Genomic DNA, 14189 nt, shown 5'->3' with positions numbered 1-14189 from the left:
TCACCATATATAATGTCACTACAACCTTTAACCGGCGATATTATGTATGGCGACCATATATATGGGGACGTTATTACCGGATATCCGCGGTAGGATGTCCAACCATGAGGTAGATTCTCATGAGCATCTCCTGATTGTCTCTAAGGGAAATCTTTGAGACTCAGGCCCTGTTAGTTTATAGTGATGGTAAAACCATTACTGTTTGTCATATTCTTTTATTTGTAATTGAATTTAATATTATTTTTCATTTTAAAGCCACAAGATGTCAGTATTTGATAAAGCATGGTTGAAGGTTTGCTGGACGGATCAGGTAATAGACAGATCATATCATTCTTACAATTTCCATACCTGTCTATATGCTCATTCTATTCTGTAACCATCGATTACACAGATCTGTGAAAACGATACGATTCAACATGTATATTGTCAATATTGTATCAAAGCCCTATAATACATTTCCGGCAGTTCACTGCTTTCTTTTTAAAACTGCACACTATTAACTATATTGCCAGGTTAAACGACTCTGCATAGGATTGGACAGGCCAAAAATATCCATTAACAGCATTGGCTGTATTATTAATTCATCATAATGCCTGAAGTGGACCAGACCCAACACAGTGCTGTAAGTGTGGCTCTCGAACGATATTGCAACTCTACCATGACGATTGAGAAGACAGATCTTGCAGTTATAACATTGGAGTAACCACAAATAATGAATCATGTAAATCAAGAACACACGAGGTGGTCCCATTTTCTGGAGTACGGTATTATTAGGGTAACTAATCAACATATAGAATGAAAAGCATATAGAGCCTAATTCACAGCAGCGTTTTATAGTGGCAAACCCCCATTGGAAAACGCTCTGTGAATAATGGCCTCAATGTTCAAGAATTTGATTAAACATATATAACATGTCGAATTTAAAAATGCAAAATAAACAGGAATGTTACATTTTAATAAAAACATCAACAGTTGTATTAAGTGTGACAATGTTGAGGCAAAGAGGAAAAGTATTGTTGTGTAGCAGTTAGTTGTGGTTATCAGGGAATAGTGGGTTAACCCCTGTTTACGAATGCAATGATTACAAAACAAGTTTACAAGGGATAGCGTTCAGGCATTAAGTGCACCCCTACACGTTTCTAAACGCCATGGCATGACAGATTACTTTAATTGGCTATATGTGATCACTGCACCCCCGTAACTGCAACGGCTGAAAATGCTGACACCGGTTACGGCGTGGCGCAGTGATCATATGGACACTGTGCCCGCTTCCCATGGCCTGCATTACCCCCCTGCACCCCCCACTCCATTTACCATTAGGGCGGCACATGCAGAAGTGTGCCGCACGCACTCTGCGATCCCTGAGGTGTCAGCTCCTCCTACTAACGTGGGTTGGAGCTGATGCCGCAGGGTGCTTTTGTTTTTTTTGTTTTTTTTTTCCATACGTGCCCCCCGCTTTCTGAAATGGTAAGCGAGGGACACCACCGCAACCGCGACCCCTGTTACTGTGCCCAGGTAGAGCGGGGGACATCCCCGCAATCCCTGCTCTGCTTGGGCGTAGTAAATATCCTCATTTGGTGTGCCTCCAAAGTCGCAGTAACTGCAGGGGCGCACAAATGAGGGTGACATTTTGGTACAAAACCTTTTTATTTTTGTAACCGTTCCAGTTCAAAGTAAGTGTTATTGTACTTAAACGTTAAAATATATCAATTATGTCGCTTGAGTTCATTATTTTTAATTAAGTGATTGTTTAATTGACAATTCATTGTGCAGCGCTTAAATATATTGCCTCGTGATCATCTCTTTTTAAAGCAAATAAGTGTTGCTCATGCAATGTGGTATCGAAAAACCCCTGGAAAAGTTCTCGAAACGTTGTATACACGTACAAAGAGAACGAAACATGTCAGGTCTGACTACAAGCTATATTGTGTATATAGTTAGTATTAACAAAATGACTCCTTACATGTATCACATTAGAGGGGGACATACAATGTATAAAGTGTCTATCATGCAACAACAATGAATTAATAATTTTGTTGTACTTCGATACTCAATGCACAATTCAATTTTTGGGACAGACTTGTCACTTTGTTAAATTTGAAATGAGATGTTTTATATAAAAAAGAACTTCATACTTATTAAAGATTTTTCAAAAACAATTTTAAGATGGTTGCCTGTTTCTGATCAATACCGTAGGTTTAGTAATACCTGTTGTGTACTGATGAGATTGTACCTTAGAAAAAAATGTGTGAGTACGTTGCCTTACTAATAATGTGTATACCAGAAGGGTCTCTTTTGTAATACTAGCATGCACCCGTTTGGCTCAGCTAAATTATGTGAAACTAAAGAGCTACGCTACAATCGAGCGGATCCGTGCCTTTGCACAGAGAGGAGTAGGATACTTCATAGGCTCCATCCTTCACCTCTACCAAGGTAAGGTGCTACCAGTGATTACAAATGGACTCAAATTGTGGGCTGTAAGTAAAACTAGAGAATTGGCTAAACTGGAACGTAGCTGGATAAAAATCCCAATACGCTTACCCACGCATACTACTTTTGAGATGTTACTGCTGGAATCTGACCTATTATCAGTGGAACAAAGACTGACCCTACTGTTATCTACTGGAAAATAAATAATGCCCCGACAGGTTCACTATTAAATCTAACGTGGGAAGCATATTTACCACAGGCTGCCCAGAATTAATGACACAGCATAGAAGTGATTGAAGAGGGCCCCAGATGATCTCTTGGGAAAACCGTTATGAGTCAACAAGTCGGCCCTAAAAATGATAATTGTGGAACATGGGGCTGAACAAGCTCTGCTGGATCTAGGGACAAAGAACAGATTGGCAGAGTTTGTACATTATGTACAACTAAGGTCCCAACCTGCTACCTATGTACAAGACTTCCTGGGACATGTCCTTATTTGGGACTACGTAAGGATTAAGTGTAATGTTGTAAGAGCTGGAGAAGTGGGGGGTGCGTGGCTCTTGATTCCAAGAGTTTTGAGGGTCTGTCAGCTATGTGGGGAGGGCAAAATAGAGACAACCAGACATCTGCTGTGTCATTGTGCTGCATTAGCAGGGCTGAGAGCAGAAGCAGTCCTAGCTACTGGCTGGGAAACAGCTCCATCAGAAGAAGAACAGTGGAACAGATTCATGATAGGGAATGATCATGCATGTATAGTGTTTTTCGGTGTTCTATGAAGGACAATTGGAAAAATACTTGACATCTTAACATAAGGCGAGAACTGCTGGGTGAATGGATGTAGATATTTTAGTTGGGACCTAACAAAAAGATATACTCTTAATTGTGATAACATGGATGTTCTATTTGTTTTTTTCTTTGTGAAATAATAGTATTGTGTCGGGGATGACCTTTTCTGTTGTAATTACCCTGAAGTCTCTCCCAAGTGTGTGTGGATAGCTCAAGGGCAACACGTTTGCATTGGAAGCAGGACAGCACTGCCAGTGCAACACAGGTTCAGGTACTGGTTCTACGTTTAGAGACTGGTCTCTGGTATTAGGTGCATAATACACAATTGATTATTTAATCATTGATCAAAACAGTAAATAGATGAGCATGCACAGCTTGAAATACCAAGAAAATACAATACCTCAAGTAAAAAATAGTGTCTTAAGAGTTATCTTAAAAGAATTGAGTGAGAGACCCAATCTCAACATACAAGGCAACTTTTTCCAGAGCAACGAAGCATTAACATCATAGGAACATTTGCCAGCTCTCTCCAATTTCACAATGGGGTTCCACAAGCCGAATACCCTGATTAGATCATTGCAGGTGAGTGGAGTGATTCATCTGCAGCCTGCCTTTGAGGTACAATGGACTTATGCCAAAAATACATTTATGAGTCATAGAGAGGACCCCGAATTCAGATGCTCATTCACAGGTAGCCAGTCCAGAGCCTTACGAGCAGGTGTAATGTGTGCTCATCTGCTGAAATGTGAAACTATTCTTACAGCGCTATTCTGTAGCTTTGTTGTATTTTTCTTTGCAGTACCAACAATGAGACTGCAGAAGCAGTCAATTTTCCCTTCAATTATGGATCGAGCAAGAGAAGCACAGTTCTCCTTGGTGATACGGCAGAGAAGCTTTAGGTAATAACCTGAGGATGAAATGGCTGCATTAACTTGGTCAATCATAGGCAGAATAGAGTCAAAAAGTACACCTAGGCTTTTTACCTTAGTAAGAACTGGTACACAACAACTGCCAATAGTACATTTATATACAAATCAGAGTACCTGGAGACTCTTTACCGGGAGCCCTCCAATAAGAGCTCAGTCTTGGCATCATTTAAGAATAGGCAGTTATAAGCCATCCAAGCTTGGATAAAGTCAGATATGGCATTCACTTGCACAGAATCTATGGAGTAATCACCCCTTACATTGAATCAAAAATTGTGTATCATCAGCATAGTTTGTATATAAAATATCCTGGTCATCTAGCAGATCAAACAAGGGCTTCATGAAAATATGAATCAATGTAGGCGACAAGCAAGATCCCTGTGGTACACCACACAGAAGCTCAGAAGAGGGCACCATACAAGAATTGTGAAAAATTCTTGCTGATCTATCCGATAAAAAAAATAAAACCCAATCAGCAGCTTTTTGGGAAAAATAAGTGGTGGTGTGAACTGTTATAAAAAATGTTAAAATCAACAAAGTTGAATGCAGCATCAATACCTCTTTGAAAAGCATAAAGCTAACATTATTAACTTCTATTCCATCTGAACACAACTAATGAAATTGGGATACTTTATTGTTTACAGAGCATGATTGCAGACAAAAATGAAAGGATGAATAATAGCGCTGACCTGAAGCATTCCATAATGGAATGTAGTGTCACTTGTTTTTCATAAAACAAGTTTCATACAGATATTTGGTTTGATTGAATTGTGATTTTAACCATTACTAAGATGCTTCTAGGAATGTTTAACAATCCATGCTCACAGATTGCCAGTTTATTCATTTTATTTGTTGAACATTTGTATGGTGGTTATACATAACATTTTTTTTACAGGTGCCAAGTTAAAGAATTTCCTGTCACAATTCTGTATATTTTAGCTGTATATTTTATCCCAGAGGTCGCTTTTTCTGATCACCTTGGAGGCAACTTTATGCCCGATGGGACCAGGTGAACTCATCTTCTACCTCAACAAAAAAGATTTGATATTTATGGATTTATTATAGACAGTATTTGTATGTAGCGAGATAGCATATAGTTGGATTTTATACTTTGATTTCTTTTTTTTGTGTTTACATCAGTTGGCCCTGAGGAAACCCTGATATATATTGAAACCATCAAAGGCTGGATCCATATGATATGGAAAAGTCAATACACAAAAAAGAGGAAGACGGGTTATCTACTTCCCTAGAGAGTTGACTATTTATCATTGATTCTTTAGAATGTATGCTTGTTCAGACACTTTGTGTTTGATATCATTCAGATGTATACTGAACAGTCTGATTTTTAAACATTTTCTCTGTGAACACATCTATGAGTGTCATAAAATGTGCGTTTTTGGCGTTTTACTTGTTTTCTATTATTATCTCACTGAGAGCAAATTAACGTATTAGAGTCTGTGAACATGCATAGTTTCTGAGTAAGGACTGAGCACTTTCTGTGAAATGTACTTGTCTTTTTATATGTCATTAAAATATATCTGTGCTATGTTTTTTGTCATGTAATTCTATGCTACCTCCACTAAGATGAAATAGATGCATAGGTTGGGCATCTATTCTAATTAACCTGAATAATTGTGATTAATGTTTCTCGTACGACACAATCTTTTGATAATTTCTTTTTTATAACAAATTTAATTGATTTCAACAAACAACCAAAAATAACCAAACAATGAACAACAATTGCTCATTTCAAGTATCATATGTAGTTTCACAATATGTCCACCACCTCCCCGTTATTCCCTCCCCTATCTCGAGCTTACCCCACATCATCGCCTTCCGCTACTCTATCTGAGGACACCCCTTCCTCCGCTTCCCCTGAGGAGCCATCATCTTCTGGGCTAGTCTGGGCAGGCCCGGACAATGTAGCCACTAAGTGCCTCCACACTATCAATGCCTCTGCTTCTTCCTCTCCCCCTCTATTAACTGCCTCACTCCACACCACCGTTTCCGCATCTGCCCATTTCTGAAGGTCGTGCCACCAGACTTCTACTTTTGGTCTATTACTCCCATTGTATTGGTAATACTGGTAGTTACTCTTGTGGTGTCCCTTTATATCTACCCAGGGGAAATATACATGTTTTCTTGGGGTTCACTGTGATGCCGGACAGCACCGCGTATCGCCCCATTACTTCCAGAATATATTGTAGGTTCTCTTCAGGATATCTCAGATACAACAGCATGTCATCAGCATACATTGATATCAAATGCTGCCCTCCCTTTGTACTGATCCCCACCTCTCCATATTGTTGCCTCAAATATATCGCTAGGGGACAGCATCGGGGACCACGGACATCCCTGTCTAGTACCATGCCGAGTTGCCATCGGTCTGAGATGGTCGTTCCTGTCATATCTCGAGCCAGTGGTTTGCTGTACAGCAATTGGACCATCTCAAGTACGTGGGCCCAACCCTGTACTCCTTCAGGGCCGCCATCAACCAAGGCCATTTGACAGAGTCAAAGGCCTTCACTGCGTCTAATGAGATTATTGCAACCTCCTGGGGTCCCTTTCTGTTTATTCTATAACATGATGGAGCCTTCTGAGATTGTCGGATATGCTTCTGCGCGGAACATTCCCGGTCTGGTCAGGGTGTATGAGTTTATTGATGACCGGTCTCAGCCTATTTGCCAGAATTGCTCTAAGTATTTTGCTATCCTGATTAAGCATGGGTAGCGGTCTATATGATCCACAGTCCAAGCATTATTTGTTAGGCTTAAGAAGCGGGATGATAATAGCCTCCCTCAGAGACTCCGGCAGCACTCCCCTTTATAATGCCTCATTTAACATTGCTATTAGCGGTGGGAGCAACACCGCCTTGAAAGTTTCGTAAAACTAGGGAGTCCATCCACCCCTGGAGCTTTACTAGTAGGTAAGAGCTTGATCACTGCTTCCAATTCCTCTAACGTGATTGGGACCTCTAAGTTCTCCCTCTCTGCTGCCTCCAGTTTGGGAAGGCTGATGTCCTTCAATGTTTCCATCACATCAATGTCTTCCCCCTCGTTCACATTCATATACAGCCGCTGGTAGAACTCTAAAAAGACTTTATTCACCCCTTCCTGGGTATCTAGTATTTGTCCATCCAACCCCCCGTGCAGCTCTGATTGTTTGTCTGGGTGTCTCATTCTTATACAACCAGGCTAACAACCTGCCCAGTTTATGTCCCTCCGCGTGCTGTCTTTCAACATATCTTTTTTAGTTCAATTTGCATAATCTCTCCCAGTACCCCCTGCAATCCTGTTGCAGTTGTCATATAGTTACGGCCTCCTTTGGCGAATGCCCTCCCCTGCGCATTATTATCTCTAGTTTCTTTTCTGCTTTGTGTAACTTGTGCATTATTCAACCTTGTAGGCCTTTGGATTTAGATATTGCTGCCCCCCTCGCCACCACCTTAAATGCCTCCCATAATGTGCCAGCCGATTCTACGCTCCTGGTGTTGTTTTTGAAGTATTCCACTATTTCTTTCCTCGTGTCCTCTATAAACCTTGTGTCTTTCAAAGCTTCGGCCCTAAGTCTCCATTTCGGGATCTGTGCCCTGAGTGGCGAGTACTGCCATGCCACAATCAATGGCGAGTGGTCTGCGAGGACTCTCACTTTGTGTTCTGACTGCACTAGATCCCCCGTCAGCTCTGGTGTTGCAAACCTGTAGTCTAACCACGTGTGCAGGTTTTGTGGGGCCGAGTAGTGTGAATACTGCCTATCTTGTGGGTGGTGCATCCTCCATACGTCCTCTAGTCTAAAGTCACTTAGTAGGGACTTCAGAGCTTTAGCTACTGGGGTGGGCTTCTCCATCTTCTTATCTGATATGTCAACCTTGGGATCTAGCGTGAAATTAAAGTTCCCTGCCCAAATAACTTACCCCCCGATATATGGGCTGATCTTGCAGTATAGGGTTCTGAAGTAGCTGGTAACATCTTGGTTTGGGGCATACATGTTGATAATGCTCAACTCTCTGTTTTCCACTAGTTCTTTTATTAACACCATCCTCCCATCTGGCTCTATGGTGAACTGTAACAGCTTAAAGGGGACATACGGTGCTATCCACGTAGTTACCCCTCTGGCATACACTGAATATGTTGCTCCTTTGGTGGTCCCTCTCTATATTCCCCCCCACCACTTCCTATTTTTCTTTTGTCAAGTGAGTTTCCTGTAATAGAGCAATATCGATTCTCTGTCTCTTCAAGTACACCATGACCTTATTCCTCTTCAAATAACTATTGAGCCTCCTGACTTCCAGGTCGCTATCCTGAGGTCCCCATCTTATCCATACCCCGTTCCTCCCTGTCCTCCCTTGTCTTCCACTCCATGCGCAGTGATTTATAGGTGTATGCTCGCTCCCCTGGCATCCCTTCAAACTCCCCAACTCCCTTCCCACCCCCCACCCTGCCCATCCCCAACTGATGCTCTCCCCAATCCGCCCCCCCAACTTCCCTAAAAACACCCGCCATCTTGTTATGTATGCAGTTGTAGGCTCGCCCCTTAATAATCCCCAGAGCTCCTCCTCCCAAAATACAGCCAACTCCCCTAACCCCCTCCCTACCCGCAACATTAACTATCTCAGCTCCCTCCTCCCTCCTTTGCCAACTAACCACAACTGTTGCCCGGGTCCATCCCTGGATCTCAGGCCTTCCCGCATCTAGCCCTTTCTCTGTGATAACGTTACTCGAGCCCAGCAGGGGGATACCGGTCTAACGGTATCCTAACAAAACTAACTATGAGGGATAATAGTGTGTCTCTGGCGATGTTGATCCAATATAGCGCCTGTGCTCCTAAATTGGTTTATTACTATGCCGCAGTTACCTGCTTCATCTTCAGACCGTCATACTTCGTCCACTCCCATTAACATAATTAACTGCTATATTATATTCCAGTCCCAAGGTCAAATGTTCCCGCAGCATAACAATCCCTGAAGCTGCTGGTTCACTTATCCGCCCTGCTTTCCGACTGGCCATCAACACCTGCTGGACAGTTCTGTGCACCTAACCACTCCGCCTCTTCTTACGGGGTTGAAAAAAATAGAGCCATGTTCTTGTGGAACACCTTCAATTTTGCAGGGTACATCAGCATGTACCTGTATCCCACTTCACGTGACCTCCTTGTACCAAAAAGGTGTAGTCATGAAAGACCAAAGAAATATCGAAGCTTAGTACCACAAATGAAATACACCAATCACGGGCTGAAAAGATACAAGTATTTTTTAATACTGTGCAGTTTACAAAGCAAAACAGATAGCTATCTGGCTCCTAAAACCTCGCAGTGTGTACCAGCAGACACAGTGAGGAGTGAGAGTGCTGGACATCTAAACACAGATATATTTATATCATTTTAGCAATATTGTCCAGACTCTCTCCAAGTTAATAATTTGCGGGCTAGAGTTTGTGCCTAGTTCACATGACAGATGTTACAATATTATACAAAGGATTAAACAAGTTTACATGTCCATCAAAATACAATGAGACTGTAGGTTCTCAGATCCACGGTAAGCCTTATTCCAAGAGTCACTACAATGCAGCTCAGCCAAAGCATACGACCAGAGTTTACTTTCCATCGTCTTGGTGTTTGTACGAGGATGAGGCTTGTCAGTGCAGACAACACTTAAATAACAGTTTGTATGAAGCGCAAGGTTTCTTTGCATGAGTTAAACAGTCTGCTCTTGGTCAGCCTAAACATTAACGAAACTCGTTTGGCTCAACTGCAAGTCGAAAACACAGTCCACCATTTTAGAACATGGAACGTGAGACGAAATCAAAATAGCGGATGAGTCTTAAAATGGCGGCGAAGTTAACCCAAAATTGGAACTTTCCAAATGCTTTTTTCTGCGTAACATGAATGGGCTTAGGCCAATATTCATAATAAGGAGGCACTATATGATTATAGTTTAACAGTGAGGGTATGCTGTGAAGGACACGGACGCTCTATGTTTTGTTCCACCTTTCCAGGAAATTTTCAAAAATCTTCTCTCTATCTCAGTAATTTAGGATCTTCGTGATGATCAGCCGTGGGGGAGCCACCGGCGATGGTTTCCAGACCTGTGCTCTATGCGACAGCGAACCCCTGGGTAAGCGTTCCTCCTTTGATTTCTTGTAGCAGCATAGTTTCAATATAGTTGGTCGTGTGCAAACCTTCTTCTCCCTCTGTAAGTCCCACGATTCGCATATTGTTTCTCTGTGCCAGTCCTTCTGCTTCTTCTGCTCTGTTTTCTAGGTTGCGCACCTGTTGTCACAGTGAATGGACTTCTGCGGCGTTCGCTGTGCAGGTAGCCGTGTTGGACTTCACTTCTGTCTCTAGCTCGCTAGTGCATTCTGCCAGCACTCTCACATCCTGTCGTAGCAAGTTCACATCCAGTTGCACCGCATCTATCTTGAATTCCAGTGAGGTCTTGAGTTCGGCCATTGCTGCATCAAGCTTGTTCTCGCCAGACACCATCAAGCCTGCAATCGCATCCAGGATCTGTTGGTCATTGCGCAGTAGGGATATTTCGCTCTGCGTGATTTGTCCCTTGGGTTTAGCCACCTCTGTTGTTTGGGGGTATTTGGCAAACTCTTCTGTTGTTGGCTGCTTCACCTAATTTTTTATCAGCTTAGTAGTCATTTTGTGACACATGCTCCCACTTTGGATCGGTAGGATCATTGTCCACGAGTGCTACTCTATCTCTCTATTCTTCCTCAGAGCAATATTTATTATGATGTCCTTTGCTAAGTTCATCAGACTGCCATCAAGAGTCACCCTCTCCCTTCTGAGGTGGTATCTGCAGGGTCCAACCAGTCCACTGGGATTTGCTCCATGTCATGCACTGACCATATTGTTTCTCAATGCGTGGCCTTGTGTTACTGTCCCATCGGGGTAATTCCATTGCTCCCTGTTCATGCAGACTGCGGGGAGCCCCATTTTGTTGTGCTGTGATGAGGGAATTTTATCCAAATTCACTTTTTGTGGTTCTGGGGGGACAGGCACCAAGACCAAGTTTCTCCTTCCTCAGCTCTCAATTTGCAGCCAATGCTTGTGGGCCTCCTCCTCACACACCTCAGGGTCCACACCTTCCATTTATCTCTGGAGGCCTCAGTGTCACAGTTACTGTGCCACTCTGTACCAGTATGCCTTATTTGTTTTGTGCACTTAAATGTATCTTTGGCTACCTTAGCAGATATGGGGAACCGTATCTACGGTCTGGCAGTGGGTCACCTGTGATAGTGTCTTTCTCTTGTCTAGCGGCCGGGCTGCTCCTCTTCTTCTGTGCACCTGGCTCACCGCGTCACAATGTATCCAACTCGATACAGTGACCGCGCTCGGTTCTCTCTATCTCCGCAGTCCTGTGCCTCTCTTTCCAAGTGCAGCACGATTTTCCACAGCAGCTCTCTCCTCCTGTCCCTTCTACCTATTTTGGTGTCCTTTGTTCCTTGGCGCTGGCCATTTTGTTTCAGACTAAGAGTTTCGGATACAATCTTGCCAGTCTTGTATCAAGTCTGTTCAATTATGTACCGGCAACAAAAGAAAGGGGTATACTCCTGGTTATGCAGCTATTGGTGATGTTCTGCAATATAGATACAATGGGTTTCTAAAAGACCGCTAACACAATTATTATTTTGCCCAATTGGTGAAATAAATTCGGTTTGTTTTTATTGTTGAGTATCATTAGATATCTCAATTGTTTTAATACCTTTGTAGTTAGAGTAACGGGTCAGCCGCCCAAAAAAGAACAGAAAAAGAAAATCTTTGCATTTTTTTTTATTTCATACTGACAAAAGAGTATGGAAAAAACTTTTTTTTTTAAAAAGGGAGATTATTTTAAATACAAGTGATTTAACAAAAATTGTAAAGAAGAAGAAATGTTGTTGAAAAAATAAACAAAAACATTACATGTTTAAATAGCAAAAGACAATAAAGCAACAAAGTAACAGTTTAGAATGTTGATTGTACACATTTGGGGCCGATTCATGGAACAAACGTGCGCCGAAAATACCAGCGCAAGAAGGCGCAAGCGTGAGAAAGCAAGCGCATGCGCACAAGTGTGATTCAAGGAAGGCGCTGCTCTACTTTCCCACTGGTTGTGCGCCAAATCCGTGCATGGCGCACGCTGGCACACACGTCTCCGAACAGTGTGCGCTAAGCGCACAGCGAAAGCGCACATAGCACAGTGCACACAACAAAAGTAGGCGGAACAGGGGGCGTAACATGTGGAATGGGGAATAACGCGTGAAAAAGAAGGCGTAACTGGGGAAGTACTGCTGGGAAGTACACGGAACGCCCACACGCACCTGAACCACACGTATTCATGGAATCGAATAGGGCAAACCCGCGCACGGGCAAAGGCACGCACAGGCCTAAACACGTCCGCCACACGAAGGCAGGCGGTAGCGTCCCTGCACATTACAAAAGTGTGCACAAATAAAAAGCACGTATATACTGAGTGGGGTACGTGTATTACTGGGGTTTGCGGGAAGTTTTACATGCGAAAGGGCCCTGTGCGAGTGGGGTACGTGTATTACTGGGGTTCGCGGGAAGTTTTACACTCGAAAGGGCCCTGTGTGAGTGGGGTACGTGTATTACTGGGGTTCGGGGGTAGTTTCACACGCGATTGGCCCTGTGCGAGTGGGGTACGTGTATTACTGGGGTTCGTGGGAAATTTTACACGCGAAAGGGCCCTGTGCGAGTGGGGTACGTGTATTACTGGGGTTCGCAGGAAGTTTTACATGCGAAAGGGCCCTGTGCGAGTGGGGTACGTGTATTACTGGGGTTTGCGGGTAGTTTTACACGTGAAAGGGCCCTGTGCGAGTGGGGTACGTGTATTACTGGGGTTCGCGGGTAGTTTTACACGAGAAAGGGCCCTGTGCGAGTGGAGTACGTGTATTACTGGGGTTCGCGGGTAGTTTCACACGCGATTGGCCCTGTGCGAGTGGGGTACATGTATTACTGGGGTTCGCGGGAAGTTTTACACACGATTTGCCCTGTGGAAGTGGGGTACATGTATTACTGGGGTTCGCGGGAAGTTTTACACACGATTGGCCCTGTGCGAGTGGTGTATGTGCATTACTGGGGTTCGTGGGAAGTTTTACACGCGAAAGGGCCCTGTGCGAGTGGAGTACGTGTATTACTGGGGTTCGCGGGTCGTTTCACACGCGATTGGCCCTGTGCGAGTGGGGTATGTGTATTACTGGGGTTCACGGGAAGTTTTACATGTGAAAGGGCCCTGTACGAATGGGGTACGTGTATTACTGGGGTTTGCGGGAAGTTTTACATGCAAAAGGGCCCTGTGCGAGTGGGGTACATGTATTACTGGGGTTCGCGGGTAGTTTCACACGCGAAAGGGCCCTGTGCGAGTGGGGTACGTGTATTACTGGGTTCGCGGGTAGTTTTACACGCGAAAGGGCCCTGTGCGAGTGGGGTACGTGTATTACTGGGGGTCGTGGGAAGATTTACACGAGAATGGGCCCTGTGCGAGTGGGGTACGTGTATTACTGGGGTTCGCAGATAGTTTCACACGCGATTGGCCCTGTGTGAGTGGGGTACATGTAATACTGGGGTTCGCGGGAAGTTTTACAAGCGATTGGCCCTGTGCGAGTGGGGTATGTGTATTACTGGGGTTCGCGGGAAGTTTTACACACGATTGGCCCTGTGCGAGTGGGTTACATGTATTACTGTGATTCGCGGGAAGTTTTACACGCGAAAGGGCAACGCCGTGCGCTATACGTCACAGACGCGCTTACACGCTAAGGGCCTTTGGTCCAATGAAATCGCGTACGTGTGCTGACGCGCTTACGCGCTAAGGGCCTTTCCTCGGATTTCACACTGACGTGTACTTTTTTCACGTGCCAATTCACTCCGTATCAAGCTGGCCACGCGTACACACACGGAAGACCACGCTCCTGCCCTGAAGGCCATTTTACTGCCCCCAGAGCCCCGAGCACGCTCCTACCCATTTGCACCCATCTGCTGCTGCCTGACTGCCTGCTGCCCACGTGCCCTGCTATTTGGTGCCTGCACGTCAGCCAGGGT

This window comes from Ambystoma mexicanum, chromosome 7q (genome assembly GCF_040938575.1).
Source record: "Ambystoma mexicanum isolate Mex_15411 chromosome 7q, UKY_AmexF1_1, whole genome shotgun sequence".
NCBI lineage: Eukaryota > Metazoa > Chordata > Amphibia > Caudata > Ambystomatidae > Ambystoma > Ambystoma mexicanum.
This window is presented reverse-complemented; position numbering follows the sequence as displayed.